The 14,057-nt window shown below is 42.9% G+C and overlaps 1 protein-coding gene across 3 annotated transcripts in view; it reads right to left on the bottom strand.

The window, feature by feature from the left end:
- The window catches only part of METTL9 (methyltransferase 9, His-X-His N1(pi)-histidine), a 219,639-nt gene that overhangs the window by 159,042 nt on the left and 46,540 nt on the right, over nucleotides 1-14,057 (bottom strand). The window lies entirely within an intron of this gene.

The raw sequence follows: 14,057 nt of genomic DNA, 5'->3' as shown, positions 1-14,057 counted from the left end.
GAAGTCACCTCCTAGTATTATTGGGGAGGTGGCTGACAGTAAATGGGTCTATAGCTTTTGTAGTGGTCCTGAATCATCTGTGTTTGGGCCATAGTACCCTGCTATTGTATAAAAATAATTTCCCGTTCTTATATTGGCTATTGCCCATCTACCTTTGCTGTCCACTTCGGAAGATTCTAGCTTGATTTTGAGAGTTTTCTTGAAAATAATTGCTATCCCTTTTACATTACATTCCTGGGTCGTGCATACATACATATCCACCCACCCAAGATTTTTCATTATCTGACTCCATTCTTCTTTCAAAAGATGTGTTTCCTGTAATATAATAATCTCACTATCTGATGTCTTTAAATACTCTAAAATTCTATTTCTTCTATTTTTCACCCTGAGCCCATTTACGTTCCATGGGAGTATATTAAACTTTCTGCTTATTGACCCCGTCAATTATCCAAATTGTATGCTGTGTACTGGTATCCATAATGTTTTTTTACTAGCTGAAACCTTGCACACCCAATTTTCATGAAAGTTTGAGGATTTTATTTTTATTTTTTCCCTAGTTTGCTCCCCACCCGTGTTCTGTTTTGTATGTTTTGATTTTGTTTCATGTGCAACTTGTTTACCCTCCCTGGGGAAGCCTCCTTTTTCTTCTTTTATTCGGGCTATTCTCTTGCCCTTTTCAGGCTCCTTGACTCTTCTTTTTTCGGCTTGCGCCTACATTTACGCTATCTACTTTTTACGTGATATATTCCTTGTATATTTCTAGTGGTTAGTGGAGTTTTCAGTTCTGATGTTGACTCGGGCCATCTCGAGAAACTCTTTGACCTCCTCAGGATCGCGTATGTTTCGCATTTTGTTCCTCCACATGATTCGAAGCGATGGGGGGAACTTCATTTGCACCACAGCCCCCAGGGACTTTAATTCTGTCATGAACTGTCCCAGTTCCCACTGCCGGTCTTGCGAGGCTTTGGACATATCTGACCTTATCCTGAAGGACCAGTTATCTTTGCTGAAAACTCCCTTTTTTAAAGCTTCACCCAGTATTTTCTCCTTCAATGTGTATGTTTTAAAATTTATGAGGATTTTCCTGGGTGTTTTCCTTTCTTTTGCTCTTCCAAATGGATCCCTTTGTATGTCCTCTTCTAGGATTTCTTCGCTAGCCCATGGAAAGTGTTCTGAAAGGAGTGAGGTTACAAATTTTTTAATATCTGTTCCTTCCTGATTCTCCGGAATATTCAAGATCCTTAGATTATTTTTCCTGGCCTGATTTTCCAAAGATTCAAGTTTCTCGCTCGTGTTTTTCGCTTCCTGTCTTAAGGTTCTGATTTCCTTTTGATGGCCGTCTACCTTCTTGCTAAGACCTCTCACCTCTTCTTCCACTGCTGTTACTCTGTTACCCAGCTCCTCCAACTTGCAGTCCAATGCCTCGCATGCATCTTTAATTTTACCCTGATTGGCCTCTGAGATCGCGAATTTGTCTCTCATTTCGTTTAGCATTCTCTCCATAAATTTCTCCATATGGCTTGCTTGAGACTCAGATCCATTTCTGGTTATTTCAGCTTCATCTTCCTCTCCTGTTATTTCCATTTCACCTCTCAATTGTGGTGCTTCTCCTAACCCTGCTTGAATTGTTTGATTTGCTTCCTCCATACTTATCGTTTCACTGCTCTCTAGATTTCTGAAGCTCTAAGTTTTTTGGTTTGAATCTAGCTCTCCGGGTGCAATACAGAGGGTTACACTTGATACACTTGATCCCTGATGGGTAAGTTGTTCTCTCTGAGCCTTGCTGGATGGAAAAATGCCTTGTTGTGAGAGATGTTGGACTTTGAAGAAAGTTCTCAAAGACGGAGTAATTTTTGGCTTCTTTTCCTCTGGGTTTATCTTTTCTGTTCGGGACTTAGGTACGGGCGTATCTTCTTGGGGTTCTTACCGGACTTCTTCGGTGTTGTGCCCTTTGTAGTGGAGGGGTTATAATCCTGCTTGAAGTATTGTTTGCTCCTGAGATTATAACAAGATTTTGCAGGTTTGTTTTGTTCTATTTGGGGGTTGATACCCTTCTTCACCTCCTTATGCGTATAAGTGGCTAAAGAGGCAGGAGTAGTTGGTATGTCAGCTGCCTTCTCTTTTCTGTTCTCAGTTTCTACTCGGGGGACTTCTCTGAGGGTCTCCACTCCCTTGATAACTATTTGTGAATCAGGGTCAGTAGAGGAACCCAATCCCCTGTACTCCCCCTTTCCTCCCCCTTCCCCGTTTACTCTGCTCATGGGCTGATAGACTGTTTTTAATTCTCTTACTTCCAAGGGGTTTGTTTTTACTAACACATCAAACTGATACACTCCCTTGGGGTAAAGCCCACTGGATATTGTTTTTTTCTCTGGAGCACTTACTTCCTTTGCTGTAGCCTCTGCCGCTTTAGGACTCTCTCCGCTCTCGTTTTGACGCTTGTGGTTTCTGAGTTTACTTTCGCGATTCTCTGGAGTAAACAGGCTCCCCTGTGAGCACACTGATTGCGTTGCTCGACCCCAACGAGCTCTGCTGCTTTCCCCCCGGAAGCGGAAGCCGAGTCTTCCTGCAATGCTCCGGAGATTCTTTCGCGCTAGAGCAGCAGCTGCCCAGGACCTGTGGAGCAGCCCGCCTGCAGCGTCTTGCGTCCGCAACTTTGTCCGCCCTTGCAGCGACGAACAGCTTTTCTCTATGTCATCTACGAGGTAGGAGATCATTTCACTCGCCTCACCAGTATTTTCTCGATTCTCGTCATAATTCTATAAAAAATTATGTAGAAAGGCGCCTTTCATGTTAAAGACTTTCCGAATGTAGTCAGGAGCCTCCGACCAGACGTCCTATCCGGCCGCTATCTTCCCCCCGAGGACGAAGATTTTGTTCTTAAGAAAAACAGGGCCAGAGTGTTTAAGTGATTTGTGTGCTATGCAGAGCGATTAGAAAGCTACACTCTTTTTTATGGGTAGTTCTTCCATGGCCTTTGAGAGTAGTTTAAATTTCCTAATATTTTTAAGAAATCTGACTGCGGCATTTTGCAGTCTTTGGTGTCTTTTTTTTAAGATAACCTGCTGAGCACCAACATAAAGGGCATTACAATAGCCCAACTTTCAAAATACAAGAGAAGTGACCACAGTTCTCTGCAGTTCAAAAGGTAAAAAGGTAAGAATTTTCCATAAGGTTTTTAAAACAAGGAAACACGAGTAAGTGAGTTGACAGGTCTGATCTCTAAAAGAGAGACGGAAATCAACGGTGATTCCCAGGTTCCTTGTTTTGGTACTAGGATTGGAAGAGGGACTAGGGCCACCAAGCATCATTCTAAAGGGAGGTATCCTATCCAAAGAGGAGCACCTCTGTCTTTTTTTAATTTAATTTAACACCTTAGCCGCAGTAGGATTTACCGCGGTGCGCTGAGTTTTAAAAACCTGCGTTACATGACGAGCTCAGCTCGTCATGAGTGTACGAGAGGTGTACCTCATGACGAGCTGAGCTCGTCATGAGCGTCGAAGGGGTTAAGACAGTGGGAGCTCATCTAATTGACTATTGCACCTATTAAATCGAGAGGCCTCCTATTTCAAGTTTTTGTTCATAGATACCACAATTTGGGTATAGTCAGCGTTGGAGACAGTGGTGAAGCCATGTGATCTTATAAATTTAAGAAGGGGAACCACATATATATTACATAATCTATCATCTTATTGCGGGGTTTGATGTAGCACAAATAGGGGCAATCTTGGGCTGTGCAGTTTGCAGAACTAAAGAAGCATTGCCAAAGGCAATAGTTCATACCTTTCAAATGTGGGCAGAGAGCCAATGGCTTTGCAAATGTTGGTTTGATTTGGCATGTGTTGTCACCAAAACCATTCCAACTTAACACGCAAAGACGGCCATCTTGGAATACTTTTACTCATTAAGTATAATAAACCATTGCAAGATGGCTGCAGATGCGTAGGCATGCACGAGTACCCTTTGGTATCTATCTTGGAGTGATTTTTTTTAGACTTTGAAACAACCGATTGCAGATCCATACGCATGCACACACAAAAGCAGTCATCAGAATAATTTTTTCATACGCATGCACACACAAAAGCACCCATCAGAATTATTTTTTCAAAGTATAATCAAGATCGTTCCAAGATGATCATCCATGTGCACTCTTAAGCATGAATATTCACCTGCAGTGGCTATCTTGTAGTATTTTGTGTGTTATTCTTTAATCTTCATTTACCATTACAAGATAGTGAACAGTCATTTTAGAATCGTAAATAGAAAACTAAAGTACGTATAGGGAAGTCATACACTAAAAAATACACAAAGGGCCTGGTAACTGTGTGCTGAGCTGGGCACTTGAAAAAAGTAGTTTAAAACATTTTGAAAAAATTAAGCAGGGAACGGGAGAGTAGCAGGCAAGAGCAGAAGCGAGGAGCCTCAAGTAGTATGCAGCTGCCATGACCCTGCAAAAACAATGTAAAAATAGATGAAAATTAAAGAAACAGTGCAGCAGGAAGGAAATTGGTGGAGAGCAAAAGATTTGTCGAGGAGAGGTAGTGTGCATGGGTGAGATCAAGGAAAGTCATCCATGCACTCCCATGGAGTAAAAAAGGCAAATTGAAAAAATTGTTTCCTGATGTAAACTGTAGCTAAATACCACTCATCCAATCAAAATGATTGTTGACAAGCTATTCATCAAGGTTGAGACAAAAACAAGAAAAGTGAGGAAAGTCATAACAATCAGAAGCATGGAGATTAAATAGACAACATAAATGCCAAATTATGAGCAAGGGGTTGACTCAAAGCCGACTGTATTTTACTGTAGAAAATAGGTATTGGATAACAGAGCTGGTGTTGAATGTACGTAAGACTTTAAAAACAGGGCATGATTTTATCACCTCATTCCTAGAAGCTGAAACTATAGCTGGGCACCAAACATCGCTCAACAAGCGTGGATTAATCACACTAAAAGGCAGACTCACACTTTATGGCAAGCATCGCTTCTCTAGTAAACTGTAACATTTTGGTAAAAGTTTATCACATCTGAGATTTCTGAGCGGTATGTGCCATAGATCTCTGAGGGTCAGCTGGTGTAAAAACCTCTACTCCACTTTGGACGACAACCTCCCAACTCCACCAGGCTCAAAGCACTAAATGGCAGTCACTAGGCTACTGAGTAAGCATAACCTCATGCAGCGTTTCCAGAACCTGTGGCCGAAGCAGTAATACACATACCACGGTACAGAGGACGACCGGAGCTTTGAGAGATGTACCTATTCATGCAGGCCCCAATTGTCCTATGAGGTTAGTTGAATGCGTATGACTGGCCCTAGCTCCCGAAGAAAGACTGGCGCAAATTTTAGGAAGCTACTGGGTAAGGGTCAAGCTGTGCAATGCCATCACATGCTGAACATTGCCATTCATGCCCTCATATGCCAAGTGTGTTTAAACTGTTCAGAAAAGGACTTATGGATAAGAACAGGGAATCCAACAATAGATTGGTTAATTCTTGCACATCATAAGAAGAAGAGCTAAGTACTAAGGGCCACACTTATCCTGTTCACAAAATCCATTGCATCATCCGGAACTTGTTGAGCTACCACAACCAGAAACGATACAGCAGTCTAATTGACAACTTAGCAGTTGCCTCCTGCATTCCTGTGCCCCTATGCTCCTCAGAAGCCCAGTAATGAGCAAGCAATATCAGGCAATAATTATAAAACACTGACCTACTATCCCAAAACGGAAGGTCCCCTTTAGATTAATCAACATCTTAATCACCAACCAGTTAATTCCAAGAAAGTAGAACTAATAGGCCAAATTATGAGGCCAGGAACACAGAGGGTCGAACCAGGTCAGAGCAAAAAGAAAGCGATAAATAGATCAACAACTCCAGATATAACCACAGCGATATGCACGTAGGAGGAAGCAATAAAAAAGCCCCAACCCAAAAAGGGAAGGAAAGCAGCCGCGATAAAAGGTGTCGGACATATGATAACGGACTTCCTGATACAGAAGCAAATCAACCAAAAAGAGGCTGCAGACAAGTCAGCCAGCCAAGCAGAAACTCTACAGGGGCCAGATAGCCAATCCTTGAACAAGGCTAAAATGGATGAGCATCACAATCCAAGCACATTAATAGCTCAAGCTCGGGTGCACAAAGTGGCCACATTGCCACCGCTCTCAATACTGAACCTTTCTGCACTCAGTAATTGGGATTCACCGAGTCCATGCCATACATCGGATAATAGCAAAAACACCAAGTTGAACAGCAAATCGAAATCTCACACATCTAAGACTTGTGTGTTCTTTGCCCTCTTTGTGCCTCCCTTCCACTTCTCACTGCATTCTTCATTGTCAATTTCTTGGTATCCCCAATCTTTTATATCTCTGTCTTTGTTGTCTCTCTCTCGCTCACACTCTCCCTCCATAGGTCTCGTTGGCCTCTCTCTTACATCACCCCTTCTATTCCCTTTTACCTCTCTTTACTATCTCTTGTTTCCCCTCAGTGCCTTTAATTCCATCAGTTATTCCTCCCCTTTCAATGTCAAACACTGGATCTTCCTTCATGCTCTCTCCCCTTTCCCTTTACCACTCATTGCTGCTGCTCATTCATCAAGCAGAGTCATGTCTCCCATCACACTTGCGCTCCTGCCCCTCCAGGGATTACGCTACCAGCGCGGTTTACATACATTTACACCTAGTACACGAGTTACGACAAGAGCTGAATACATAGGTTCATTGGTCCATTAGCAAATTTGCATTTCATAAACAACTGCAACAACAATCCTGGCATGAAGAACAGCATCATTTGCAATGTTAATCAAATTAATGCGGAGCCAACGACATACGCACCCCCTCAAGCCCTGGTGCGCGTAACCTGGTCCCACAGGCCCATATGACTGCCACAGCTATGCTCCTCTCTCTAGTCACATGAGCGGGTGCCAAAAACACTGATTTGGAGCAGAATATAAATCCTAACTCGCCACTGGGGTTAACATCAAATATCAAAATTACACTATATACACACCAGATGATGCGACGACTAGTAATATAATAAGTAGGTCTTTCTTTCGAAGTTACCGCAACCCAAACATCACAGCGGACCTAGTGATAACCACATTTTTGGGCACCAACTAAAAAATTATTATTTACAGTTGCCTCAACATCAGTCAGGCTGTTCAATGGGCAAAAAAACTGCATCCTTCAATTAGATGCAGCTTTTCATTCACCTAGTTATGTTAAAACGAGGGCCACTGGGATCATGCATTTCTGTGGCAGCAATGTTTTCCAAGTAATTATGAATTTGTCACATTGGCCACATACTCCATCATCTGCTGCGTAATCTCCTGATTTTAACTTTTTTTTTTCAAACGTATTAGCAGTCACTACAAATGTGGCGATGTGTTCCCACGCAGTACAAGAATCTTTGGACAGGTTGACTGGTCATATTTAAGTGCTTTATTGCTGTATATGGTTGTTAAACTATTGTCAATGAGATGAAATCTCTGCCCAGTGTTAGCATGTGTAAAATGACAAAATAATAAACAAGTAAATAGAATACGTGGCACACTACGCCGCATAATTTGCCTTTTCTTGCTACATAATTACGCCAACCCTGCTGCATAATTTGGCCCTACCCGGTCACTTAATTCCAGTAGCCCTGGTTTTAAGCAATTGAAAAGGCCACCAAGTGCTTCTTCAGACAGCGACAGGAAGCACTCTAGCACGCGCTTACACAGATGAGGGATACGCGTAAGGTGATCTTAAAACTGGACAACCTTAGGGAGCAGGTCGGATCACTTTCCACTGCAATTCAATTACAGAGTTCACCACTATGGGCGTCAGGCAGCGATAAGTGCGAGGCTGTTTTTATTTTATGATGTGACCAGGTGCTAAGTAGGAACAAGAATGAGAAAGGAATCTCATTTTTCACAGGCCACAGAGCAGCCATGAGGGCCAATTACTTTCCGTCGCTGCCAACCTTGGCTGGATAGGATTCAGTGACCTAGAGATGAAAGGCTCTGCCAGTCCCATGCCAAAATGTCCAGAAATCTGGTCTTTCTTTCCATTTTGAGGAGCATGAACTCAATACTGTACTCTGGAACAGGGGGCTATATTCATGGCTCAGTGAACATAATAGTTAGCAATACCAATGCATCACGGAAATGTGGAGGGAATGTCACAGCTCAATTCACCCTCTGGTAACCCAGTTAAATTGTATTATGAGAAATTGCCCTTTGCGACACGCGGCGTGTTGTTGCATTCTTTGGGTGGAAAGAACATGGCTGATTCAACCCGGAAGGTACTGGGTATATCTTTTTGTTCTAGCTGAGGGGTGTGACCTGCAGCCGCTCATTTCATCCACCAGAAGCAGTGTGAACATCAGACATATACTCAATGCAATTAAAAATTATGTGGCAATGAAGGACCATACCGTGTAGCTGGGTTAACTAAGTTATGCAGCAAGAAACGGAAAATTAAATGGAGTAATTCTTAGTATCATTTTAACCCTTGAATACAGCAATGAGCAACTGAAAGGCGACCACTTGCACCACATGTCGGTTTTTAAGTAAATTTTGATCAGCCTAATCTAAAAAAAATAAAAATTATCGAAACCTGAAAATTAAGCTGCAAAAGTGGCAAGAGCGGTAAAACCATATAGAAAATGCAGTGCTTGTAGGATCACATCATTCTAGGGCCCTTCTTATAATTTTACATTACCTGCTTATCTCATGAAGCTAAACATGTAGGGAAACCACCCCGCATAATTTGCTGTTCCGTCATTAACAGGTCATTTCAAAAGATTTTTGCATATTGCTATTTTTTTTTTTGTTAAGAGGTTTTGTGTAGCACATACAACGACGGAGTTTTGAGAGTATTTTACATATGATCATTCTGTTGCAGTCATAAATGTGCAAACATAAGGAGAGATTAAATGCGTGGGTAAACATATCGCAAGTAATAAACAAAGAGCAGCAAGGAGTTGATTCAAGGACAATATACAGTGATCGTAAATGTACATAGACCAAGAGGCAGTGAAAGGAATAAGTGACAAAATCAAGGAGAGAGTAATGAGGGCTACGGAGAGGATAGGGTTGAACATAAAATCTACAGAGATGTACAGCTCTGTGAAATTTAAAGGAAAAAGAGGAGTTAAGGGAAAAACAGTCATCAAGGAGACAATCTTGCTTAAACACTTGGATCTCCAATAAGGACGAAGCATGGTCAGCTTAAGGCAGGACCACTAAAATGATGTCATTGTGAGGCTGCGTTAGTTTTCCGCATAATTATAGATTTGACGCATTTGCCACGTAATCTGCAGATTTTAACCAAAAAATGTGTTTCTAGCTCATACGGTTCAAGAGTTACTAAAAAGCATGTTGCTGAGAAGAGGAAGACGCTTTGCAAGGGGTGACTGGTCACCTTCCTGCTGCTTATTGCTATATTCGGTTATTAAATTGGCACCATTGAGATGCAACCAATGCCCAGACAGTGTTAACAAGTGTAATAGTGACAAAATAATGTAGTACTACTATCCCAATATGTGCCGCATTATGCTGCCAACTTTGCCTTCGCTTGCCGCATAATATGCTCAACCCTGCCGCATAATTTGGCCCTTCCCTGGCACATACTTCCAGTGGCCCTGGCCTTTTGTCCAAGATGGCCGGATCAATGCCATATTATCAATATATTTATTTATTTATTTTGTTTTCTTGTAAAGCGCAGGAATTCGATCTCCGAAGAGATATCTCCGCGCTGTGTTGTTTTGAAGATAGGTGAGAGCAGGAGGATTGTGTGACTTAGCTAGGGTTGCTAGGTGGGAAACAGATACGTTTTCAGATATTTTCTGAAGGTAGCAAGATTGGAGTTCTGTCTTATGAAAAGGGGTAGTGAATTCCATAAGGTAGGACCTCTGAATGCTAGAGCTCGGCCTCCCTGTCTTTCTCTTCTGATCCTAGGGATCTGCAGCAGGGCTTGATTTTCAGATCTTAATGATCTACCTGGCTGATACAGTTGGAAAATTTCATTTAGGTACCTAGGGCCAGTACCATACAAGCATTTGTGGATGGTACAACAAATCTTGAATAGCACTCTCTGGCGAATTGGGAGCCAATGTAGTTTGCTCAGTAAAGGATGTGAGGGAGATCTCGCAGGGGCATTGAGGATCAATCTAGCAGCAGTATTCTGAACAACTTGCAATCTCTTCAACTGTTCTGTATTAGTGGAAATAAGCAATCCGTTGCAGTAGTCTACCCTACTCATGACTAGGGTTTGTACGAGTGTTCTCCGGTGATGGTCAGCTAAGTATGGGAACACCCTTCTGAGTAGGCCAATGACTCTCATGCAGGTTCCTGTGACCTGTGTAGCGTGGTCTTTTAGTACCAGGGATTGATCTAACTTAACGCCCAGATTTTTCACGCTTTCCTTAGGACAAGGAGCTGTGCCCAATTCTGGGGGCCACCACTCAGGTGTCCAAAGGAGTGGTGCATTCCCAAAAAGCATGACCTCCGTCTTGCCCACATTACACTGTAGGCAATTGGAGGTCATCCATCCAGCAATGGCTCTCATTCCAGCAGCAAAGGAGTTCCTTACTGTAGAGGTCATGTTTTGGAATGGGAACAATAGCTGGGTGTCGTCTGCATAGGATATTGGTATAAACCCAAATTTCCTTGCGACCTTCGCCAGGGGGGCCACATACACATTAAATCATGTGGGGCTTAGACATGAGCCCTGTGGAACCCCCTTAGTGAGCTCTCTAAAGATGGAATAGTGAGAGCCCAGGCGAACATTTTGGGATCGGTTGGAAATGAAGCTTTTCAACCAAGATAGAGCAGTTCCTTGCACTCCTACTCTCTTCAGACGACTGATCAAGATGTCATGAGACACCGTGTCGAAGGCAGCGGACAAATCTTATAGCACCAGAATCATAGAGCCTCCCCTATCCTGTGCCATTCGGATGGTATTGGTCACTGAAAGGAGAGCTGATTCCGTGCTATGATTTGGTCTGAAACCAGATTGAGAGGGGTCCAGACCGTCCGCTGCCTCGATGAATTTAGAGAGATGGATGTTAACGTGTCTCTCAGTCATCTTACTAATGTGGGGTAGGAGGGATATGGGACGCAGATTATTGAGGTCTGACCAAGGTAACGTGGTGTTTTTACGGATGGGGTTCACGACCGCCATTTTCCAATCGTGGGGAATTCTGCCTTCCCTAAGGGAGATATTGATCAGTGCTCTAAGGCTTGGGGCAAGAATGCTGCCCAATGGCACAGCCACCGAAGCTGGTAATAAGTCAGTCGGTGATCCGGATTTAATTGATTTAAGGAGCACTTCTACTTCAGCATGACTTATTTCTGGAATTGAGGTCAGAATGAGCCCACATATTCCATTTTGGGTGGGTTCATCTTTAAGACTGTCCATGTCATCTCTATTGTTATAAGAGGTTTTGGTGATTTTGTTATAGATTAGGTCTATCTTTTTCTCAAAAAACATAGAGATGTCATCACATAAGTTTTGGTTAAAATCATCTGGGCTCTCACAAGCCATAGGCTTGACAAAGGATTGTATGACTCTAAACAATTCCCGAGTGGAATTTCCTGCCTCCGTAATTTGAGAGTCAAGTTTATTCCTCCGGGCTTTCCTTATGTTCTTAAGGTAGTTGGAGTGGGCTTCTAAATAAAGTGTTTTACTCATCGGAGTGTGGATTTTTCTCCATTTTTTCTCTAAGTTCCTACATCTCTGTTTTTCGACTCTCAATTCCTCAGTGTACCAAATTTCTGACTTTGGTCTAATACGTTGTTTATGTAATTCTAGTGGTGCAATTTGGTCAATGGCCTCTAATAGTGATTTGTTAAATTTGGCCAATCCACTATCAATGTTATCTTCTTCAAGAAAATTTGGTTCTTTCCATATATGTTGAAGTGCCTCAGGAGTTATTTTGTGCCATTTTCTTTTCCATGTGGGTGGGAGAGGTTTTTGGAGCCGAGGGTGTGAGCCAAATAATTGGAAGGGTAATAGGTAATGGTCTGACCAGTAGACAGAGGTTGGTGAGCTACAAGTTAACCTAGGACAGTTAGTTAAAATTAGGTCTAATGTGTGGCCTCCTATGTGTGTCGGGCCATTGTTTTGAATTTTTAGTCCTAAACTGGATAAATCATCCAGTAGGGATCTGGCATCGGGATTATTAGAAACATCAACATGAATGTTGAAATCTCCGAGGAGAATAAGATCTTCATTGGTTCTAAGGTACGGAGCCAGTAATTCCATAAGATTTAGAGAAAAATCCTGACAGGAGCCAGGAGGGCGATATAGTAGTGCCCCTTTCCACTGTGACTTGTGGGAGGAGGAGAATCTAAAAATCATTATTTCCATCTGGTTGTTGCTACTCTGGTCAAGTATTGAGACCTTTAGATTGTCTTTGTAGACAACAGCTACCCCACCTCCAGTTTTAATCAGTCGGTCTAAATGCAGAATCTTATACCCGGAAGGTATTGCTAACATGATTGTGGGAATGGTATGAGGTTTGAGCCAAGTTTCAGTAAGAAAACAGATGTCAGGCAGCTCAGAATTGATAAGGTCCCACAATTGAAGGTGGTGTTTAGGTAATGAACGTATGTTCAATAGAAAGCATTTAAGTACTGGGGACCCTTTCCTAGTAGCATTAGTGATATGGTCTATCTTATCAGCTACAGTTGGGGAGGAAGTCCGAGCAGGCAGTTTAGTCACAGTTGTAGAGTCCGCATTAGTGGGGAGATCTCTAGTTGGGCATATAATAGTAGTCTGAAAGTGGCAGTTAATGCAGGAAAAAGGACCTTCAAAATTAGGCCACGTGTCCCGTATGCATGTGTCAGTGGAGATATTGTTTAAACAGAGTAGGGTTTCTTTGGAATAACGTAAAGTAGAGCTGACCTGAGTTGTAAGTGAACCAGGAGTCTGCGCCATGCCCCTTGTCCCGTCCTGTCGCGGACGGGCGCAGACGGGCTTTTCTTCGGCGCTTCTTAGGCGCGCTCGTAGGCGCCCCCTGCGCGCAACCGCTGCGCGTTTGTAGGGGGGGCGTTGCTAAATAGCCCTGAGGGCGGTGACCGCTAGAGCGCTGACCTCCGCTCTAGCGGAAGTGTGAATTATGCTGCCTGGTTCTTACCTGGCCGCCCTCCGCTCTACGGCAATATTTGCCGAGTCGGACCGGGGCGGACAGGCTCCAATATTGAACCAGACAATGCGGGGGAGAGTGTCAGGAATTTTAAGCAAGTACAGGTTATGATTGCGGATATATTTAAAATCTATTCCAGCAAATCTTTAAAATCTTTAAAATCGCCGCTAGTCTGCCTGATTCACCCTTAAAAATATCTAGCGTGATGTTGTCTTTCCCAACTCCTCGCAGCCCTCGCAGTCAGGACCAGCAAGCAAGTCTCTGTTCATTAGTATTGTTTTGAGGGATCACAGTCTATGTTAAGGATTTAGAATGAGGTTCATTAAACGTAAATGTATTGGGTGGATATCCTGAAAATGTGGCATGGATCTGGCATTCCCAGATCTGCCTTGGATATCCTAGTGACTAGTTTATTCCAGTGCTAGAGGCCGGTCTTCACTTGCATTGCTGGTTCGAATGGGAGATGGTAATTTTCGATAGTGAATACTTAAAACTCAGGCAACGACCTTGGTGAAAAAGGAGAGAAATCACAGTCTGGTGATATGTGCCAAGTGTAAAGTCACAAACATACCTGACAAGTCACGTTACCCAGCGCAGTTGTAAGATCACAACATGCAGTGAACAGGTTGCAGACCTTATTCTGCAAAAAGGCAATCGCTTGCAGCAGGAGGAACCGCAGCACCTTTAACTGGATGGCTGCCATTTCCAGGCCGTAAGTTATGGCACTTGTATAATTGCATTTAGCCTTTATAATGAACACGAAGCAATGGATCAGAAAGAAGACAGTAAAAACCTAGGAGTCTGATTGGGCCAATAGCCATACTCAATTACATATGCCTTGATGAAATATGTATTTGCAGGGATCAGGGACTCATTTAAAACCACATCTAAGGCTTTCCTCCCATCTCCACTTTGGAAT

This window comes from Lissotriton helveticus, chromosome 10, assembly GCF_964261635.1.
Source record: "Lissotriton helveticus chromosome 10, aLisHel1.1, whole genome shotgun sequence".
NCBI lineage: Eukaryota > Metazoa > Chordata > Amphibia > Caudata > Salamandridae > Lissotriton > Lissotriton helveticus.
This window is presented reverse-complemented; position numbering and strand designations above follow the sequence as displayed.